Here is a 16659-nt window from a genome sequence, read left to right as displayed (position 1 = left end):
TCCCCAAAGTGAGGACACTGAGCTTACGTGTGTGTCATGTAGTGGCTAAACAGGCCCATCTCAGCCTTGCCTGATGAACCCCAGGAGAACACTACCTTCCATCTAAATGTGAGAAAAGATGTCTTGCCGGAAGAACTAGAGACCTTATTTTCCTGGATTAAATAAAGTCCATTTTGAAGGTGCTGGGAATTGAGCCTAGGGCCTCACACATGCGAGACAAGTGAAGTGCTTTATGGCTGGGTTCTATGCCCAACCACTGATTTCTTTCTCTCTCTCTCTCTCTCTCTCTCTCTCTCTCTCTCTCTCTCTCTCTCTCTCTCTCTCTCTCTTCCTTCTTTCTTTCTTTTTTGTTGTTGAAGGAAACACTGATGTTTTTATTGTTACATTTCAATTCACAGGATAAGTTACAGAGGTTCAGAGTCCCTCCTTCCTTGGTGAAAAAAAAAAAAACCATGTCCACAGTGGGTTGACTAACTCAGCAGAAAGGGGCTGAGGATGAGAGCTAAGAAGCCTAAGGATGCCTGGTTCAGGTCTTCTACTGGACCACTGAGTCTGCACAATGAGCAAGTTCTAGCTGAGGGACCATCACTGACAGCGTTGACCTCTTCCATCACATAGAGAGGGCTCCGCCCTTGACTGACAAGTCTGAGTACTGGACCATAGGAGCTTACACAGAACTGACAGTGTGTTTCTGCTATTGTCTTTGTTTCCTGAACCAGGGTTTCGCTGTGTGGCTCAGGCTGGTCTCGAACTCCCGAGTCTCCTGCCTTCCTCCCACCCACGGGACCGTGTGGGGCGATGTTTCCCATGGAGTTGCTGCTGCTTTTCACATATCTGCCGAGATGCTCATCAGCATGACAGTAGTCTCCACCGATGCTCTCCTGCCACTATCTCCAGGCATGGAGCTCTGCACACATTTTGAGAATGTAACCACTGATCTTCTGGATCTGAGCCACAGCTGGAGACGTCACAGGTGACGGAATGTCACTGCAACAAGTCCACTCAAGTCACAGTACTCCACCCATTCTCATTTCGCAGGCATGGCGTCAGCACCATGATGGTAAGCTCCACTCTGCACAAGCTGCCCCGACTCCCAGATCCCCAAGTGCTGAGAATGAGACCCTTACAGGTGGTTGGTTTTATAAGACTGAACGCAAGACAGTGAGTTTCAACATGCACCCATAGGGTGGGATTTATGTAAAGTACCTTCAGGCTGATATAAGCATCCCCTATAAAGTACATATTCATTTACACAGGCCAAAAATGAGCTTCTAACGTCATTGCAACAACTACCTCGTACCACACACAAAGTTGCCCACTAGTCCACAAACACTTGATGAGTTTATCAACAATGCTCCTGGGATGAAATTGGGAGTACACGGGGCGGGGCGGGGGGAGAAGGGGTATGAAAACCTGCTATAACCAGCTCTGAAGGGGGTCAGTTAGAACATGGGTGTGCCGAGAAATCACCGCTTAGTCACAGCCTTAGAAATCAAAAGACAACCCACTATGTATCCCAGTCTAGGAATGAAACCCACCTATAGAGTTAGAAAGACAAAAAAAAAAAAAAAAAAAAAAAAAAAAAAAAAAAAAAAGCTCAAAGGAAGCAGTGTCAGCCATGGAAAGCCCAGCAGGTTTCACCATGTGAAAAGAAAAGGAGTAACCTAGACTTTTCTCCGGGAAGGCGCCCCATTACCTCGTCCCAACGAAGTCTCTCTTAAAGTCTTTTCAGTAAGTTACACACATGCTAACACCAGCTGTACTCACAGTTCACAGTAAGAAAATAAAACTTTTCGTCTGTCTTCCTGATAAACATTAGTAATTTTTTTTTGAGATAGGTTTTAACTACATGTCCCTGGCTGGCCTGGAACTCACTATGTAGCCCAGGCAAACTCATAGAGATCCACCTGTCTCTACCTCCCAAGTGCTGGGATTAAAGAATGAGCCACCACACCCAGTGTGATGGACATTTGAAAGCCAATACTATAATCAGCTATAAAAGGAAAGCAGGCGATTTCCCTAAAAACAAAACAAAAAACAAAAACAAACAAACAAACAAAAAAACAACACAAGAAGTACAGGAATTGGCCAGTCACATTCTAAGTGCTGGGGAAGCATCCTGTTCTGTTCCCAGGCTTAATGGCTATGTGCCCTGGGCCACCCACGTGATCCCTGAGGCTTTCTCAGCCTCGTGAAGGATGACAACACACTAGGTACTCAATACAAGACAAAACACGGGTGAAGGGAGTGTGATCTTCTAAATGCCAGAATACCACAGGTTACTGTGGCTTGGCCAAGCTGCTCCCGAGCTTCCAAGTTCAAGCTTGGCAGGATAAGGCCTCCTTCCATAAGGGGCGGTTGAGGAGGTTTGTGCCCCACACCCAGAGCCACTCAGGCATATACTGTGCAAAAAGAAACTGAATAGAATGGGGCCAGTAGCCTGTGGTCCTTTTTGAATTGGCCCAGGGTCAACACGGCATGATGTGCATGCACTCTCAGCAAAGCTGCCAGCCACAGGCATCTGTGCAGGGAGCTGCTGGGCACAGTCATACTGGTGGCCACGTAGAAGGCGATCAGACTCTGCATGAAGATCCTTTTAGAGGCATACTCAAACTGCAGGGCTCGGCTGAAGTGGTCCAGATAGGTTTTGGATGCAGAAAAGACAGCCAGCTGTGGAATGGGCTTGCAGCAAGAGCCGGAAGATGCTGTCACAAATGGCGCCCTTCTTTCTCTCCAGCATTCTTGGAAGCACTACATGGACCATGAAGCTTGCAGCTGCAACGTTCACATTCACGATGTCCCAGAGCGTGTCCTCAGGAACCTGGGTGAAATACTGGAGATAGGGGTAGAATGAGCCCACGTCATTCACCAGGATGCCAACGTCTCTGTCTCTCAGGGCTTCTCGGATGGGAGCATAAATCTCCCGGCCTCTGCTGAAGTCCACCACCATGACAACTGTCTCCAGCTGTAGGTGTCAGCTATGTGCTTGGCCAGGGCCCTCAGCTCCTTTACTTCTTGGCTAACCAGGATGATGTTGAGCCTGTGGCTCGTTAACTCCTTAGCATAGGCCATCCTGATGTCATCCGTGGCCCCACTGAGGACCGCCCATCTTCCATACTGCTAGATCAGGTCGAGTCTGCTCCCCAGTCAAGGGATGAAGGGCAGCCTGACCAGGCTGTAGAAGTCACAGATGACTGTGATGCTCTTTCTGCCTGTGTACCAGGCTCCCACCAAGGCCAGTGCTTCCATACAGCAGTTGCAAGACCTGGCAATTTCCCCGTTGCGAGAGTAATGGTCTCCAAAGCCCGTCCTGCCCATACGTATGGCCACCGCCCTGGACTCCACCTCAGGTCTGCTACCCACGTGATCCACCCACTGATTTCTTTTTTTTTTTTTCCCAAGTCTGTTTTGCCTTGGGTTGACACAAAAGCTCACAGCGAATGTCAACAGTCCCGTTTTACTCATCAAGACCTGAACGCTCTCTTTCTTTCCCTCGACTTTCTTGCTTGCTCTAATTTCCTTTCTGAGACTTAAAAAGCACCTCTGAGAAGGAGTGGGTTTACCTGACTTACACTTTGAGGTCACCGTCCATCACTGAGGGGAGTCAGGGTGGGAGCAAAGCAGGAACTTGAAACGGACACCATGGAAGAAGCTGCTGGCTGGCGCTCCCCCCCTTCTCTCTCTCTCTCTCTCTCTCTCTCTCTCTCTCTCTGTCATTCACCAGCTCATGCTCAGGGAGCTTTTTTGTTTGTTTGTTTGTTTTGTTTTGTTTTGTTTTTCGAGACAGGGTCTCTCTGTGTAGCCTTGGCTGTCCTGGACTCGCTTTGTAGACCAGGCTGGCCTCGAACTCACAGCGATCGGCCTGCCTCTGCCTCCCGAGCACTAGGATTAAAGGTGTGTGCCACCACGTCCGGCTTTCAGGGAGCTTTCTTATACAGTCCTGGCCCACCTTCCCAGGGAGAATGATGCTGGCCACAGTGGGCTGGATCCTCCTACATCAGTTAGCAATCAAGACAGTCCCCTATGGACATAGCTACAGGCCAATGTGATGTGGGCAATGTAGTGAGAATTTTGGTGTCTTTATAAAAAAAGTTATGTTATGTAAATATGTTTTTGTTTTAATCCCAGGTGTGGGAGATGGGGCTGCTTCAGGTTGTCCACAACAGCTGACTATTTGCCTCATGCAGGCTCTGGCAGGGACGTGATTCTGCCAGCCGCAGATAGTTTAATTCTGGGGACTCTAGAGAGGGTATAAAAAGACCAGAACTTAAAGAGAGGCCAGCTGTTCCTCCTGCTGGTTCCTGCTCCTGCAGCTGCTGGTTGGTCAAGTGGTCCAGAGAAAAGTGACAAGAGGAGGAAGTTGGAGATACCCTGAGGAGACAAAGATTAGACTTGCCCCCAAGGAACTCAGTCACTAGTCAGCAGGAAGTAGTTTAAAGAGATCTTCGTTCCCTTCCCCTCTAACCTTCTTTCTAGTCCGCCTAGTGCTGGCGAGGTGGAAGGAAATAAGGGTTGGAGGGGATATAAGAACTCAAATTAAAAACAAAAACAAAACAACAACAACAACAACAACAAACAGTCCTACAGGGTGCTCTCTCAATTGAGACTCCCTTCTTAAGATGTCGCCAGGCTGTGTCACAGTGACAAGTTTAAGCCAGCTGGGACACTGTTCTGTCAGCATTTATATGTCTTACCTGACCACACGGTAGGTGTTCTTACATGCCATCCCAAAGGCCCGCCTGGACCTCAGGTACGTAACCGGACGGTTGTTTGTCAAGAACACAGGTCCTACTACCCGACAATATACGAACAGAAGCCACCTTCTCCTGTGTGCTGGCCTTGTGCTCTAGCCTGTGTTCAGTGACTACACATTTTCATAGCCCCTGCACCACTTCCTGGATGAGTTCTGAGGACTAAATGTAAAAGGCGAGTGAGGGCCAACGGGGTGGCTCCACGGATTAAGCCCCGTCCCTCCAAGTCTGGCCACCCGAGATCCCTGGGATCTTCTGCACGGTGGAAGCGGAGGAGAAGCGACTCCTGAGAGTTGTCCTCTGACCACTGCGTGTGTTGTCCTGCCCATTCTCCCCCTCCCTCCCCCTCCCCCACCCCATCACACACACACACACACACACACACACACACCAACTGAAGCTAACAAAACTTTAAAATCCACGCGAGGCCCTCGAGGGTGCCTGACACAGCAAGCGCTCGGCGCACCCACCGACGGGTAACAGCGATCGGGTCACAGGTCGGAGCAGTAGACAAGACAAACAAATGACACCTGAAACCAAATAAGCAGGACAGCAACAAGGGGTCAAAAAAAAAAAAACTTTACAAAAATAGCACATGAGGTGTGTTCAGGGAAAAGGCGGCCACGGGCGTCGTTTCTTCCAGTCTCATCATCCGATACTGCTTATGGTTTACGTGTCAGTCCTGGCAGGAGGGGGAGCCATCCGGAAGCCATCCTGCGACTCTTAAGCATCTATGATGGCGATTCTCAACGTTCCTAATGTTGTGACCCGACACAGTTCCTCAGGCTGTGATGATCCTCAGCCGTAAAATTATTCTATAGTTTTTGCCACTGTTATGAATCGTAATGTAAACGTCTGATATGTGGACCGCCCCCCAAGTTGAGAACCACTACTCTATGAGCTTTGAATCCTCCCCCGGCACCCCCTTCATCTCTCTTTACTATGTAGTGTTCTGTCTGCAAGTACTCCTCCATCCCAGAAGAGGGCAGCAGATCTCATCATAGATGGTGGTGAGCCACCATGTGGTTGCTGGGAATTGAACTCAGGACCTCTCAAAGAGTAGCCAGTGCTCTTAACCTCTGAGCCCTCTCTCCAGCCTTAAACGCTTACTCTTGACCAGTGAGGTAGCTTTCCTAAAGCAACTGCTGAGCAGGCCTGCAGACCTGGTTCTATTTGGGGGTCACAGCATGGATGCTCAATTTCTGTATGAGGAAAAGTAGCTGGGAAGGGGGCGCAGAATGTAAACTATAAATGCAAGTTAAATCAGCATGTAAAATATAAAACATAAGGTAAGCTTTGTGGGTTTCTTATTTTTCAGACAGGGTTACAAGGTAGCCCAGGCTAGCCTCAAACTTGAGGTCTTCCTGCCTTAATCTCTCAAGTGCTGGGACTACAAGTGTATACCACCTAGTCCAGTTTCAGTTAAACATTTCTTCTAAAAACTACCTACCTTGAATCAAGCACTAAAATAAGTGTGAAGAAGATAATGAATGTGCGCAGATAACTCCAACGAATCCTTTTCCCTCACATTCATAAGGCGAGGCACAAGACAAATACACGTTCGCCTAAACCCAAAGAGCCCTGGTGGATTCGTTTTAGAATCCCTGGACCTTGGATAAAGAAATGTTTATTGAGTTGAAGGCAATGGATTAAAGAACAAGATGAAGTATTGTGTGCAAAGATACAATTTATTTACCGCATTTCTCTAAGTTCACTCCTTCAAGGGCACAAAATACAATTTAAGAAAAATGGGTGTTTTCCCCAAGAATGGCATAAAAGCCCCTTTTGAAGAGGCAGACTTGAGGAAAGTAAATATTTTCAAAAGGAGGCAGGCACATCTCTGTGAGTTCAAGGCCAGCCTTGTCTACACAGTGGGTTTTGGGCTAGCCAGGGCTGCTACATAGTGAGCCATTCTACAAATAAATGAAACAAAAAAAAAAATTTTTTTTTCAGGAGAGAAAGAAAAGGGAGGGTAAGGGTAAGCTGAAGAGCAGTCTTCAGCCTGTAACCTCAGCGTACCTCACAAAGTGCTTTCACAAGGGATTGGGGTACTCGGGGTAACTAATGTAAAACAAAGCTGTGTGACAGAGGTGAGCATTCTACTTGAAGCAGAATGCAGCGGTTCTGCCTTTGCAACTGGCTACTGGTGTGGCTGTCAGGTCTCCGCCTCAAGTGGAGAACGCGGTGCTCAGGATCTAGGCTGCACACAACAGGCAGACTGCGAAACACTGCAAGCCTTGGGAAGTCGAAGTTGCCCGCCCGCTTCCCCGTGACCCCCGCTTCGCTCCGCGTAGCCCCGCACTCCCCTGGCCCTCCGCGGCCCGCGCGCCGCCTTACCGGGCTGGGTGGCCGCCACCTCGCTGCGCCAACACCCGCGCGCTGACTTGGCGGCTGGGAATCACGGGCGGGCGCGAGCCGCGTCTCCAGGACGCTGTTGCCCCAGCAACCAGGGAGCGTACTACGTGCAGAAAGCGGAGTTGCGATTGGCCAAGGGAGGGGGCGGGGCCGGACGAGGCTCTGGGCCCTGGAAGGACTTCCACCGGAAGTGGACAAGAGCCAAGTGTAGTCTCATTTTTGCTGTTATGTTGGATTTTTGCGTGATTGAGGCTGGGTCCCATAGACCTGCTCTGCCTTTGAGAAGAAGGCTTTTTAAAAGACTTATTTATTTTTACGTTATTGTAGCAAAATACTCTTGTTTCTTTTTCTTGTATAATTGTCACATTCACAATTGTATAAGCCTATATATGTATATATAATTTGTGTACGAATATGCATATATTCAAATACATCATTTTTTGAAAACTGATGTTTCAACAATTAAAAATATGAAAATAAAATGTTTTATTTTGCCCTCAAAAGATTACTTTTATGTGTTTGAGTATATGTCTGGATGTGTGTATGTGCGCTACGTGCATGCAATGCCCAGAGACGCCAGAAGAGGGCGTCAGATCGTCTATAGCTGGAGTTACAGGTGGTTGTGAGCTGCTATGTGGGTGCTGGGAACCGACCTCTATACCATCTCTCCAGCCTCTGTGGATAATGAATCCAGCTTCCCCACATCGTAGTTCGTGAGTGCTAGCTGGATCTTTGATGAGCAAGGTTAACTTAGAGTTAGCATCTGGCAGAGGCCGATTCGTCTACTGAGGGTATGACTGTACGAACACAAGACCTGCTTGCTTGCCTACCACTATCTTTGGACTCCACCTTGTGCCCAGCACATAGCATGGTGGACATCCAGGACTGGGCCTAGTCAGAGCACAAGGAGTCACATTAGTGATGATGAAAACAGTGGTCCTTGCCTCTGGCTCTGTGGAGTTCCCCCTTCCTCAGACACCCATTTAAGCGTTTAATGTGTAGCTTTGTCTTCTTCACAGCATGCTGATGAGATGGGTCCTATGGAATGGCACACACTGCATGTTGTCCAAGGATTCACAGCTCGTCAAGCCAGGCCCAGAGTGAGAATCCGTACAGCTGAGTCCACAGCCCCACTTACAGCCTTCCTGCCTTCCTCTTATCTGGAGAGGAAGATGGAGCTGCGTGGGTAAGATGCCCTACGCACATCTCTGCCCGCAGGTGAGATAGTGGGCACTGTGCCCTGTGCTGCACAAAGGGACCCAACGTAGTCCCTGCCCCCTGGCCTACTTAAAGGAGTAAGCTAACTCTCCTACCCACTGTGATCAGGATGCACACATTTGCTTCTCTAATTGACCAGGCCTTGCTTCATTGAGAAATAGAATTCAGCTGGGTGTGGTGGACCACGCCTTTAATCCCAGCACTCAGGAGGCAGAGGCAGGTGGATCTCTGTGAGTTCGAAGCCAGCCTGGTCTACAAAGGGAGTCCAGGACAGGGCTCTGTTACACAGAGAAACCCTGTCTCAAAAAACCAATCCCCCCCCCCAAAAAATCCATAAGCTGCCAACACACATGGCATATTTTGATAATTTCTTTGACACCTTCTCTTGTCCCAAAAAGGACTGCTTTTCAGAGAGTCTGATTCCGGTATTGGTGCCCTGGGTCCCACCCGCTGGCCTTCTCGGAGACTTTTGCTTGTGTTTGTAGTAGTTTTCTACACGTGCTCGGGGAAGCCCCGGAGCCCTAGAGCCCTTTCAGAGGACCTGTGGTCAAAACTATATCCTCAGCAAGCTAAGACATCGCTGGGGTTTTCAATTATTCTCACCTAAGGGAGGCACTGCTGGAGACAAGATCAAAGAAGATAAGAGAATCCAGCTGCCTGTTAATAAATAGATTTACAAAACTTTCCTTTTGATGTTGTTGTTTTGGGAAATACTGTGGGTCTCACAGTATGGGGAGCAGGGGCTGCCTCTGACACGGACTCTGATGCCCATTCCTTGATCACTTCCCCGTGGCGGGGTGGCCTTGCCAGGCCCAGAGGAAGAGGATGCAGGCAGTCCAGTTGAGACTTAATAGGCTGAGGGTCAGATGGAGAGGAGGAGGGCTCCCCCTTTTCTGAGGACTGGGGGAGGGGGGAGGGGAGATGAGAGAGGGAGGGTGGGACCTGGAGGAGATGAGGAAGGAGGCTACAATGGAAAATAAGTTAAAAATAACTCTCTCTCTCTCTCTCTCTCTCTCTCTCTCTCTCTCTCTCTCTCTCTCTCTCTCTCTCTGACCCTGGAAGTTTTCAGAACCTTTAGGGAGGAGAAGCTGTAGTCTGCAAATAAGGAGCAAGCAGGCCATGGCCTGGGCAAGTGCAGGGTCCATTTTGAGCCTTTCACGCTTGCTACCTGCTCCAGGTCCATAGCAGCAGAGAGCCAAGTCTTTCCCCTGATGGACGTGTTAGAACGTAACCCTGGAGAATTGGTCACCTTTGGTTTTATTTTTTGTTCATTTGTTATTGTTCTCCCCCCACCCCCACCCCCTTCCTATCTTTACTCTGAAGTGTTTTCCTGCTCTGGCAATTTCTCACTTCTGTGTGAAGAGTTGACTATTTTTCACAAGAAGCTAAATCCAGCTTGCTTGTTTATTACCCAATGAAACCATAGCACCTATTTGTGTGGGTTTGATCTCTGTCCAAACAGACCAAGTTCTGTAGACAGTGGCCCCAGCAGCAATTTGATGACTGTCATCTTCTTTTTGAAAACTTTCCAAGCACCCTGCTGATTGCCTCAAAGTGTGTGTGTGTGTGTGTGTGTGTGTGTGTGTGTGTGTGTGTGTGTGTGGTCAGGTGGGGGGTGGCAGTGATGTGGGATGGCCTGCAAAGAGCTGCTTTCAGCAGGGTGGCGGGGGGCCTGGACTGTGGGGTATGCATTCTTCACCATCCTCCTCAGCCCACCCCCCAGAAAACACACTGCCCCACGTCTCCATCCACCACAGGTATCTGCTGCCCAAGCCCTCAGGTGACACCTCTGAAGAACCACGGGAAGTCAGAAAAGCTGCAGTGGGTCCCAGGGCTCGCCTAGTATGTGTACAGCTTAGGGTCCATCCTGAGCGCTCTCTCTCTCTCTCTCTCTCTCTCTCTCTCTCTCTCTCTCTCTCTCTCTCACACACACACACACACACACACACACACACGGAAGGTGGGAGAGAAAGTATTTTATTTTTACAGTGAGGCCTATCAACAGATTAACAGATTTCCCATTCCCTCTGGAATCAAGAAAGACTGTTGGTTGCACGGCCATAATCCTCAGGCCACCCTGCAGGTTGTTTGGGCTCTCACGATATGCCTAAGAGAGGGGACGAGAGTGACCAGGTTGTCAGTCTGTCCATCCAGGAAGAGAGTGGGAGGGACCATATCTTTGTATTGAAGACAAACAGAGGAAGTGATGAAGACCCGAGGAGCCTCGTTGTTCTCCAACATGGCTACTAATGCTGAAGACTGGAGGATCGATGCCGACACATGGACCCACGAGCTAAGAGCATCGCTGGGGAGTCCGAACAGTGCACTGTTGGGGGTCTCCCAAATGGAGACAAGACTCCACTCAGACATCCTTAGAAGAAAAGAAATTACACAAAAACAAATAAGGGAGCAGAAGAGACAGCTCAACAGTTAAAGAGCACTGGCTGCACATCCAGAGGACCTGGGTTCAGTTCCCAGAACCCACATGGTAGAAGTCCAGAATCCCTAATTGCCCTCTCTGGCTTCTGTGGGCACCAAGCATATACATGGTGCACATATGTACATGCAGGCAGAACACCCATATACATAAAATAATCTGAAATAATTGAAAATTAAAATAAATGAGGTGTAAGTAGCTCCTGCTGCAGTTATTTTTCTTGACTAAAAATAGTCTCCCTGTGCCCGTCTCCTCCCTCCCTCTCCCCACCTCCTCTTCTGGATATTTACCTTGACAGATGAGAGGCCTGCTCATTTTAAATCCATCAGCCAGAAACTGAATCACACATTTTAAAACACTGCCCCCCCCGGAAACTGACAAAAGCCTACAAACAGGGGTCATTTCCTAGAGCATCATGTGCAACTCGGTGTGTGGTACCTTACCTGCCCCATCCCCCCCACCCCCACTGATGTACCATCGTACCTTACCCCAGTTTCATAGTTGCTTGCTATCTGCTTTCACGGAAACAGGAAGCAAAATCCATGCGTGCTCCTGAACAAGACCATGCAAGGAAACACGCTGGGATTTCAGATTTCACGGCTCCTGCTCTCAGCATTGAGCTGCAGTCGTCCTTAGGAGGACGGCCCCCTCCGGAACAGAGCTGCAGACCCATCCACCTGGGCAGCAAGCAAACCCGGGCAATCACCAGCGGTTCTCTCTGCTAAGAACCGGGATTTGGCAAACAGCTTGTAATTAGTGCTGTTTAGCATTTAATTTGCCTTTAGTTAGGTAACAAGCATGTACTGATTGTTAGATAGAAAAGGAATGCTACACTAAGCGGTGCTGGGAGAGTGCTGAATAAAGCATCCGCTCCGTTTATGGCTCCGTTTATGGCCGGTCTATGAGGGCCTGAAAACATCCACTCCGGGAAGCAAACGGGAGAACGGTTACGAAATAGAAAACAGCATCGAGTTACAGGGAATTCGTTCCTTCATCAAATTCAAGGCTCTAAGTCCTGGTATGTTCCCCTCTATGGACAGACGTAGCCACATCTTGTCTCAGGGTGGGACCAGGGTCCTGAACTTGCCCGAGCTCAGGCTCTTTTCTTGTTTTTCTTTCTTTTTGAGGGGAGGGGGGAGTCTGAGACAGGGTTTCTCTGTGTTAATAGCCTCCAGCCTTCCTTCCCTCTGCATCAGGCCCGAGTGGAGTGTGGTGACAGTCACCAGCCTGTCAGCCTCACTTGATGACACCTTAATATCTCAGGTAAAATGGGTGTGTGTGTGGGAGGGGGGGGGGTGTCAGCAAGCCAGGACCCGTCCTTAAGACTGTACTTAAGGTGGGAGACATGGACTAGCAGCATTTGGAGACAATGGGTGTGGGGCTCAGAGGACAGCGTGCTCAGCCTTCGAAGGCCCTGGATTCCATCCCCAACACCAAACAGAGAAGCAGGGAAACTTTCCCATAAGACAGATTGAGGGAGGCCAATGTGAAGTCAGAGTAGCGGATGGGTCGTGCCGAGGACCTGACGGCAAGGAATAATGAAGGCGCTTTTGGGGTGAGGGATGCTGGCGGCAAAATAATGATGCTGGCAGGGACCAGCCAAGGTGCATCCCGCCAGCAGTGGACCGACCCAGGGTTCATTTACATTCATTTTATTTTTATTTCTGTATGTAGGGTCGTGGGCCTGCAGAACTAGCAGAGGGAACCAGATTCCCCTGGAACTGGAGTTACAGGCAGTTGTGAGCCACGTGGGACCTGAGCTGGGGTCCTCTGCAAGAGCAGCAAGGGTCCTTAACCCCCCCCCCCCCCCCCGAGCCATCTCTCTGGTCCCGTTCTTGCTAACACCAAGCTTTTTTTTTTCTTTTCTTTTCTTGTTTTTCTTTCTTTCTTTTTTTTTTTTTTTTTGGAGGGGGGGAGTCTGAGACAGGGTTTCCCTGTGTAATAGCCCTGGCTGTCCTGGAACTCTTTTTGTAGACCAGGCTAGCCTCAAACTTACAGAGATCTGCCTGCCTCTGTCTCCCGAGTGCTGGGGATTCCAGGTGTGCACCATTTTTCTTAACACCAAGGGAAGTAAAAGGGCCTGGGCCCTGGCCTCCTGAAGCTCTCCAAGCTTATATTACAGGGGGTGACATGTCCACCACAAGTGACACAAAGCCCTCACGCTCTGTATGGGTGGACTGAGTCCCTGGCAGACGGAAGAAACTGAGACACATCCAGCGGGTCCCCAGGAGAAAACAGTTTCCTCCTGTAGTAGACTGTGACGGGAGAGGCTGGCAGTAACAACAACCAAACGGCTGTAGCCACTCACCAGCGGTTCCCATGCAGACAAGGGAGTGTGGGCCTCCTCAGAGATGAGACCTGCCGTGAGCTGTTTCCAACTTTCCTTCAGCTGGTACCCAACACCACCCATCAAGGTGAAGATGATGGCTTCAAAAAGTACAAGATGCTGCGAGCCAGGGGGATGGCTCTGTTGATACAGTGCATGCTGCACAAGCCTGAGGACCCAGAACCCACATAAAAAAAAAAAAAAGCAGGTGCAGAGGTGGGGATGGTTGACCTCCTGGGGCTCACTGGCCAGAGAGCCCAGCTTAATTGGTGAGCTCCAGGTTCCATGAGAGAGAGAGAGAGAGAGAGAGAGAGAGAGAGAGAGAGAGAGAGAGAGAGAGAGAGAGAGAGAGAGAGAGAGACCTATCCCAAAAGAACAGGGCAGGCAGCAACTGAGAAAGACACCCAACATGGACCTCTTGGCCTCACATGCATGCAAACACACACACACACATACACACATAAGTAATAAACTTTTAAAAGATAAGGTGTATTTCCTGGTCGCCTTTCAGTTTGTAGACACACTTTAGCATTTTTCTGGTTTCTTAAAAAGCGTGGTTAGTAGAACACAAGCTCCCTCCTGCGGTGGCAGGAGGCTCCCTTCTGAGGCAGGTTTCAGGGCTGCAGCTCAGAGCCAACACCACAGCAGGATCCAAGCCTGAGCCAGATTGTCCTCCAATGCGAGGAGCTGGCAGAAGCTCGGTGTGCCTCGGACACCATTACTATGGCCACGCCAGATGTCAGGTGTGTCTGGGATTGGTTGTCTCTTACCAGCCCCATTTCTACTGGCCAGCAGGGCTACAGTCCTCATGCCTGGCTAGCTTCTCCAGAAAATTGTGACAAGGTCACAGGAGGGTCCAGAGGCTGCACAATGGGACCCCTCGTCAGAGATGGAAAAGTCTCTTCTTGTGGTCTCAAGGATGGTGGCAGGGCTGGGGGACTCCAGGTAAGGAAATGGCATGTCAGCTGTCCACTGCCCACTGTGCCACCCTTCCTATTTCTACCCCCTGCTCCTGCCTGTTGCTTATACCCAGGAGTACCCTCACCCTTCCTGGGGGTGCTAGCTCTGAACCTTCAAGATACTGGCTCTTCTCTCCCCTGTGGCTCCGTTCATGGCCCGGCTGGCTAGCGTCTCGCTTTTGGTAGGCAGAGCAAGGAGCTCCTAGAGCAGCGGTTCTCAACCTGTGGGTTGAGACCCCTTTGGCAGAGCAAAATTACAGTTATGAAGTGGCAACAAAAACAGCGCTATGTTTTGGTGAGTCACCACAAACCGTCAAAGCATGAGGAAGGTTGAGAACCCCTGGTCTCAGCGAATGGAGAAGGGGATTGGGAGTGAGCCAAGACCTAGAGAACAGAATGGCCACCACCGGCTGCAGCAGGCTCACCACAGCAGCTGCTCGGCAAATGACATGGAAGAGAAGGGGCAGGAGGCAAGTGGAATGCCCTAGGAAGGATCCAGTGGCTCCATGGCACTGAGTCATAGGCTCCGCCCACAGTAATGGCATGGGCTTGGTCACTGGGAAATGGGGTGGGGTGGCGTGGGCGGTCTTATGTCTTGTGTCAGGGCAGGAGCAGGGAGCCCAACCTGAGGTGGAAAGTCAAGCCTCTACCAGCTTAACAGCAGCAGTATACAGAAGACTCTGGCCTCTGAGATGTGACAACATTCAGTCATCAGCTGCTGGTTGGGCAGCACATCCCTGTTCCCAGGGCAGCCCTGTCCACAGAGACTGAGGGATCCCAAGAGGTGACATGGGTGACAGGAGACAAGCAGGGGGTGGGAGTATGGAGGAACCAATCCAGTGCAGGAAAGGATGCTACCTGGGTACAGATGCAAGGCTGAGCAGCGCAGGGGAGGGAGGTGACCATTCCAAGGATCAGCCAGGCCTCATGGGGACACCGGCTGCCAAGGGATACAAAGGACTGACTGCTCCGAGTCATCAGGGCACTCAGCTGCTAGGGTCAGAGGTCATTCCCTGCCTATACCCAGACTAAGGTGCCACCCTGACCTAAAACATGCAACATGCTGCATACATGGATGGATGACAGCTCTAAGCAGGGCTGGCTGCACCACAAAGGGCTAGTTTTGTGGAAGCCACACACCCTCCCCGGTTATCAACAAACAGGAGGGTGGTTTAAAACAGTCCCCAGGAGATCCCCAGGATGGGGCCAGGGTGGTGGCTGTGCCCACATAGGGTGGTGGTATTGTGTTCGCCCCAACCCCCACCTCTCCGGCTGTGAACAAAACCACAAGCAATGCCCAAACCGTGAGATGACAATCCCACCACAGCCACTAGGTGGTGCTGGCTGGCCTACAGTATGGAGCAGGGTAGGACATGCTAGGTGACAGTTTTCTTTTACTTTTAAATTTTGATTTGTTTGTTTGCTTGCTTGCTTGTTTTGGATTTTGCAAAGTCGCAGACTGGCTTTGAATTCACAAACTTCCTGCTTCGGCCTCTCCACTGATGGGCTTACAGGTGAGTAACACTGTGCCTGGCTTAGGAAGGGTTTTATGTATTTTATTCAGCTTCCAAAGTGGCCTCCCTCCCGGTGGTGTTACCAACTATTGCCCAAAAGTGAGCGAGATGAGAATGATGCCTGAGGAGCTCACGGGCTTGAAGTGTGGAAGCCTTTTAGGTGAAGAGAGACCTCGCACCCCTACCAAATTGGTGAGGCAAAGTCGGAGGGAGAACTTGGGGCTCCTCAGCAAAAGAGCAGTCTGAACTTGCAGTTCTTAAAGGGAGAGCCGACATCCTCTACTGCTCCCCATAAGACTTTCTGGGGGTTTTCTTCAGTGACCCCCAAGTCAGGCAACCACTGACCTGCACTCTGGGCCCTCCCACTGGGGACCATAAGGAGGGTGGTTCCATAGATAGGACCTGTGAGTTCACCCTTCACTGCTTCTCTTGCTCAACACCCCAATGCTCACACTCCAGCATGACTCTTCTCCAAATCCACTCAAGATACCTGTCCCTAGTCCTGTGTTCCTGTCTACTCAGCAAGAACCAGGAGCCACATGGGAACAACTGGGATCCCCAGGAATGCTCAGAACCTCGCTCCTGGCCAAGCAACCTCTAAGACACAGGCCCTGCCCTGACCCTGTAGTCTGAATGGTACAGCTAGGATGAGGGGCCCTGGCTAACCTCCCAACAAGCCCTGGGCAAGGCGGCCTGGAGCTTTCCATCCCTGCTCTTCCACAACCTCCAAAGGCCAGATCCTCTAACATCTATTCTTTGGGAGGTGTGTGTGGTGTGCACACATGCTTACGTGCATGTGCACATGTGGAGGCAGGAGGTTTACATGAGTGTTCTCTGTGCCACCTTATATATTAAGGAAGTCTCTCACGGGGCCTAATACAGGCTGGTCTAGCTTATTCTGTGAATCCCATCTCTACTTCCCGGGTGCTGGGATGGCAGGTGGCTGCGTCCACGTACTGCTGGCGATCTGAACGCCAGTCTTCACGTTTGTACAGCACTGAAGCACTAGCTTTACCCGTTGAGAAACCTGGCTCTCAACATCCCATGACAGCATTTCCGATCTTGCACTAGCCCTAAGTCTCCTTGACTCATCCCTGAC

At 50.2% G+C, this 16659-nt stretch overlaps 1 protein-coding gene and 1 pseudogene across 3 annotated transcripts in view; both read right to left on the bottom strand.

The window, feature by feature from the left end:
- EFCAB6 (EF-hand calcium binding domain 6) overlaps nt 1-7148 on the bottom strand; it is a 178179-nt gene extending 171031 nt beyond the window's left edge. The window contains exon 1 of one of the 2 annotated variants that reach the window (XM_084749763.1): nt 7089-7148. The gene's annotated coding sequence lies outside the window, so the exon portion shown is untranslated. The remainder of the gene's footprint in view (nt 1-7088) is intronic. The other variant, XM_084749764.1, reaches the window with a different exon arrangement.
- On the bottom strand, nt 1769-3270 carry LOC311579343 (inactive hydroxysteroid dehydrogenase-like protein 1; annotated as a pseudogene). The gene has a single exon. The product of its transcript is annotated as an inactive hydroxysteroid dehydrogenase-like protein 1 (transcript).
- Nucleotides 7149-16659: the final 9511 nt, after the last annotated feature.

This window comes from Acomys minous, assembly GCF_964271855.1.
Source record: "Acomys minous genome assembly, chromosome: 12".
In the NCBI taxonomy this organism is placed as follows: Eukaryota; Metazoa; Chordata; class Mammalia; order Rodentia; family Muridae; genus Acomys; species Acomys minous.
This window is presented reverse-complemented; position numbering and strand designations above follow the sequence as displayed.